The sequence below is a fragment of the Diceros bicornis genome, chromosome 20 (assembly GCF_020826845.1).
Source record: "Diceros bicornis minor isolate mBicDic1 chromosome 20, mDicBic1.mat.cur, whole genome shotgun sequence".
NCBI lineage: Eukaryota > Metazoa > Chordata > Mammalia > Perissodactyla > Rhinocerotidae > Diceros > Diceros bicornis.
The window spans coordinates 5,685,292-5,691,343 of record NC_080759.1 but is presented as its reverse complement, the minus strand read 5'-3'; positions in this window follow the sequence as shown (position 1 = coordinate 5,691,343).

The window sequence follows — 6,052 nt, the reverse complement described above, 5'->3', positions numbered from 1 at the left end:
AAATAAATAGAAAGACATCCCATGTTCAAGCATTGGGAGACTTAATATTGTTAAGATATCAACACTACCCAAAGCAATCTACAGAGTCAGTACAATCCCTATCAAATTCCAGTGATGTTTTCTGCCGAAATAAAAAATCAATCATTAAATTCATATGGAATCTCAAGGGACCCCAAATAACCAAAACAATATAATAGACATTGTGGTATTGTGATTCATAAGAAATATATATCTGGTCATTCAGATGACCAGATATATATTTCTCACATATATTTTGTCTTTGTCCGTAGTTCCTGGCTCACAGCTCCCAAAGCCTTGGAATTTCCTGAGCATAAGAGCCATGGGAGCATCTTTTGTCATAATATTGGGCTCTTGTCCTCAGTTCCTGAAAACCCTTCAGAACCATTAAGGTGAAATGAGTGTCTTGTTATTTGTAACAAGCCCCCTTCCACCCCAACTTGGTTTCTGTTCATGAGGTGACTTTTGGAAAGCACCTGAGGATGGGGCTGGTTGCCAGGGGAACCAACCATGAATAGAGGGTTGGAACTTTTAGTTCCACCTCCAGATTTCTGGGGAGGGGAAAGGGGCTGGAGGTTGAATCAATCACCAGTGGCCAATAATTTAATCAACCAGGCATACGTAATGAAGGCTCCATAAATACCCAAAAGGAGAGGGTACACAGAGCTTCTGGGTTGGTGACCATGTGGAGATTCCGGGAGAGTGGTGCCCAGAGAGAGCAAGGAAGCTCTGCGCCCTTTCCCCAAACTTTGCCCTGTGCATCATTTCCATCTGGCTGTTCCTAAGTTATATTCTTTTATAATAAACCAGTAATCTAGTGAGTAAATGGGTTTCCTGAGTTCTGTGAGCCATTCTAGCAAATTAATTGAACCCGTGGAGGGGCTCGTGGGAACCACTGATTTACAGACAGTCCCAGAGGCACAGGTGATCACCTGGACTTGCAGGGGTGTCTGAAGTGGTGGAGGGGCAGTCGTGGGACTGAGCCCTTAACTTGTGGAATCTGGTGCTATCTCAGATAGATAGTGTCAGAATTGAGTTGAATTGTAGGATACTCACCTGGTGTTCCGAGAATTGCTTGGTGGTGTGGGGAAAACCCCCTCCCACACATTGGAATTGGGTCCAGAACCCAAATAGACATATAGACCAATGGAATAGAATGAAGCACCTAGAAATAAACCCTCGAATATATGGCCAAATGATTTTTGACAAGGGTGCTAAAATCATTCAGTGGAGGGGAGAAAGACAGTGTTTTCAATGAATTGTGCTGGGAAAACTGGATCTCCACAAGCAAAAGAATAAGGTTGGACTGTTACTTTACACTATACACAAAAATTAACTCAATATGAGTCAAAAACCTAAACTTAAGAGATAAAACTCTTTTAAGAAAACATAAAGGAAGGGGCAAGCCCCGTGGCTTAGCGGTTAAGTGCATGTGCTCCGATACTGGTGGCCCAGATTCCGATCCCGGGTGCGCACCGACGCACTGCTTCTCCGGCCATGCTGAGGCCACGTCCCACATACAGCAACTAGAAGGATGTGCAACTATGACATAAAACTATCTACCGGGGCTTTAGGGGAAAAAAGGAGGAGGATTGGTAATGGATGTTAGCTCAGAGCCAATCTTCCTCAGCAAAAAGAGGAGGATTAGCGTGGATGTTAGCTCAGGGCTGATCTTCCTCACACACACACAATAAAAGAAACAAAAAGCAAAAAAAAAAAAAAAAAAAAAATTAAAAAAAAAACATAAAGGAAAAGTTGTGTGTGTGTGTGTGTGAGGAAGATCAGCCCTGAGCTAACATCCGTTGCCAATCCTCCTCTTTTTGCTGAGGAAGATTAGCTCTGAGCTAACATCTGTTCTCATCTTCCTCTATTTTTTGTATATGGGACGCCACCACAGCATGGCTTGATGAGTGGTGCATCAGTCCACGCCCAGGATTTGAACCTGCAAACTCTGGGCCACCAAAGTGGTGCATGCGAACTTAACCACTGGACCACCGGGCCGGCCAAAGGAAAAGTTTTTTGACGTTGGATTGAGCAATGGTCTCTTACGTATGACACCAAAAGTACAGGTGACAAAAGAAAAAACTAAATTGGACTTCATGAAAAATAAAAACTGTTGTGGGTCTAAGGACACTATCAACAGTGAAAAGGTCACCCACAGAACAGGAGAAAATATTTGCAAATCATATATCAGATAAGGGATTAATATCCAGAATATGTTAAAAACGCCTACAACTCAACAAAAACAACAAAAACCAATTTTAATACTAGGCAAAGGACTTAGACATTCCTCAAAGAAGACATGCAAATAGCCAGGAAGCAAACATGAAAAGACGCTCAATATTGCTAATCATTAGGGAAATGCAAATCAAAACCACAATGAGATGTCATTTCACACCCGTTAGTATAAAAAAATCAGAAAATAAGTTTTGGTGAGGGTGTGGAGAAACTGGAACCCTTTCGCCCTGCTAGTCGGGATATAAAATGGTGCAGCTGCTGCAGAAAGCAGTCTGGGGGCTTCTAAATAAATTAAGCATAGAAGGACCATACAATCCAGCAACCCCACTTCTTGGTATATACCCCAAACAGTCGAAAGCAAATAATGAACAGACATTTTTATATCACTGTTCACGGTATTGTTATTTACAGTAGCCTAAAGGAGGAAACAGTCCAAATGTCTACTGATAGGTGAATCGATAAACAAAATGTGTTACACACGCAATGGAATATCCTTCAGCCTTTAAAAGAAAAGAAATGCTTGCAGCGGTTAAATGCGCTCGCTCTGCTTTGGCGGCCCGGGGTTCACAGTTTTGGATCCCGGGTGTGGACCGATGCACCGTTCATCAAGCCATGCTGTGTCGGCATCCTACATACAAAATAGAAGAAGATGGACACATGGGGCCGGCCTCGTGGCTTAGCGGTCAAGTGCCGGCGCTCCGCTGCTGGCGGCCCGGGTTCAGATCCCGGGCGTGCACTGATGCACCGCTTCTCCGGCCATGCTGAGGCTGCGTCCCACATACAGCAACTACAGGGATGTGCAGCTATGACATACAACTATCTACTGGGGCTTTAGGGGAAGAAAATAAATAAATAAATAAATTAAAAAAAAAAAAACAAGAAGACGGACACAGATGGTAGCTCAGGGCCAGTCTTCCTCACACACACACACAAGAAAAACAAAGAAAAGAAACTCTGACACATGCTACAGCATGGGTGAACCTTAAAGACATGTGCTAAATGAAATAACCCAATCACAAAAGGAAAAACAACGTATGATTCCACTTATATGAGGTCCCTAGAGTAGTCAAACTCATAGGCAAAGAAGATAGACTGGTGGTTACCAGGGGCCAGGGGAGGGGGGTTCTGGAGTGAGTATATTTATGAGCACAGAGTTTCCATTTCAGATGATTAAAAAGTCCTGGAGATGGGGGCCGGCCCGGCCCGGTGGCGCAAGCGGTTAAGTGCGCGCGCTCCGCTGCGGCGGCCTGGGGTTCGCTGGTTCGGATCCCGGGCGCGCACCGAAGTACTGCTTGGTAAGCCATGCTGTGGCGGCGTCCCATATAAAGTGGAGGAAGATGGGCACCGATGTTAGCCCAGGGCCGTCTTCCTCAGCAAAAAAAGAGGAGGATTGGCGGATGTTAGCTCAGGGCTGATCTCCTCACAAAAAAAAAAAAAAAAAAAAAAAGTCCTGGAGATGGATGGTGGTGATGGTTGCACAAAAATGTGAATGTACCTAATGCCACTGAACTATACACTTAAAAATGGTTAAAATGGTAAATTTTACGTTGTGTACATTTTGCCACAAAAAAGAAGAGAAAAAATTTGATAATTTTTGATAAATCAAAACTACAAATTCTGCTCTTCCAAAAGCAGTCTCTTTTTTTTCATTTGAGAACCATTTTATTTACTTATTTATTTTTATTATGGTAACATTGGTTTATAACATTATATAAGTTTTAGGTGTGTAACCATCATAGACCAATTCATACCTGCCCTATTGTGTCCTATTGTATCAATAACAAAATGTCAATCAAAGTTGTCCTGCAGGGGCGATGAGCAAAAATTGCAAGTCACACAGCTGGAACGTGCGGAGAAGATAGAAACTCTGTCCTCAGACAGCCCCGAACTGCTCAGGAACCAAAAGTTCCCTCACTACGGAACTCAATGTGAAGAAAAAGTGGAATGGGGAACCTAACGAGAAGCAAGGGGCCCACGATTTGTAGCACACCGGCCTTATAAAACTGTTACACTCCACCCTCCAGATCCCCCCAAGGTAGCATTTTGAATAACCACTCCCACTCCCAACTCCTTTTGAGTCTGGCCCCACCTCAATTCAGGCAGTCAGACTAGAGCTTCGCTTCCTGTGTCCTTGCTGGTGGGCCATGCAATAAAGCTCTTTCTTCTCTCAAAAGCCAATCCTGTAGTCTTGGCATCTGTGCACATCGAGCAGTGTGCCCTTGCTCTGTGGCAGGTGCACATCACCATGTTTCCATTTCTGTGTAGACCACACCGTGTTTACCACCCAAAGACCAATTACCACCCATCACCACACACATGTGCTCCTTCACCCCTTTTGCCCTCCTCCCTTCCCCCTTCGCCTCTGGTAACCACCAATCTGTTCTCTGTGTCTATGTATTTGTTTTTTTATCTTCCACATACGAGTGAAATCTTAGGGTATCTGTCTTGCTCTGTCTGACTTATTTCACTTAACATAATGCCTTCAAGGTCTATCCATGTGGTCGCAAAAAGAAAGATGCCTGAGTAGTATTCCATTGTGTGTGTGTATATATATATCACATTTTCTTTATGCATTCATCTGTCAATGGGCACTTAGGTTGCTTCCAAGTCTTGGCTATTGTGAATAACGATACAATGAACACAGGGGTGCAAATATCTTTTCAAATAGTGTTTTCATGTTCTTTGGATAAATACCCAGCAGTGGAATAGCTGGATCATATGGTAGTTCTATTCTTAACTTTTTGAGGAATCTCCATACTGTTTTCCACAGTGGCTGCATCAGTTTGCACTCCCACCAGCAGTGTATGAGAGTTCCCTTCTCTCCACATCCTCTCCAACACATGTTGTTTCCTGTCTTGTTAATTATAGCCATTCTGATGGGCATGAGGTGGTATCTCATTGTTGTTTTGATTTGCATTTCCTTGATAATTAGTGATGTTGAGCATCTTTTCATGTGCCTGTTGGCCATCTGTATATCTTCTTTGGGAAAAATATCTGTTCAGATCTTTTTCCCATTTTTTAATTGGGTCCAAATGTAATCTTAAGCAACTGAAGAAGCAAGACACAAGCTGCGAGAAAACACTGGCAATACGTATAGCCAACAAAAAACTCGTATCCAGAATATAAAAAGAATTCTTACAATAATACGAGAATAAATAACCCAATTAAAAAATGGGCAAAAGGTTTGAACAGACACTTGATCTAAAATACATGGATGGGTTGGGCCGGCCCCGTGGCTTAGCGGTTAAGTGTGCGCGCTCTGCTGCTGGCGGCCCGGGTTCGGATCCTGTGCGCGCACCGACACACTGCTTCTCCAGCCATGCTGAGGCCGCGTCCCACATACAGCAACTAGAAGGATGTGCAACTATGACATACAACTGTCTACTGGGGCTTTGGGGGAAAAAAAAAACCTTTGTTATAAAATATATGGATGGGCAACAAGCACATGAAAGGATGCTCAACATCACTGGTCATCAGAGACCACAGTGAGATACCACCACACACCCACTAGAATGGCCAAATTAAAAGGACAGATTATACTAAGTGCTGGCGAGGATGTGGACCAGTTGGAACTTACACATTGTTGGTGACAATGTAAAATGAGACAACCACTTTGGAAAACAGTTTGGCAGTTTCTTAAATAATTAAACATACATCTACCGTAGATCTAGCCATTTCACTCCTAGGTATTTACCTGAGAGAAATGAAAGCACATGTCCACACAAAGATGTGTACATGAATGTTCATAGTGACTTTATTTGCAATAGCCAAAAAGATGGACACAACCCAAATGCCC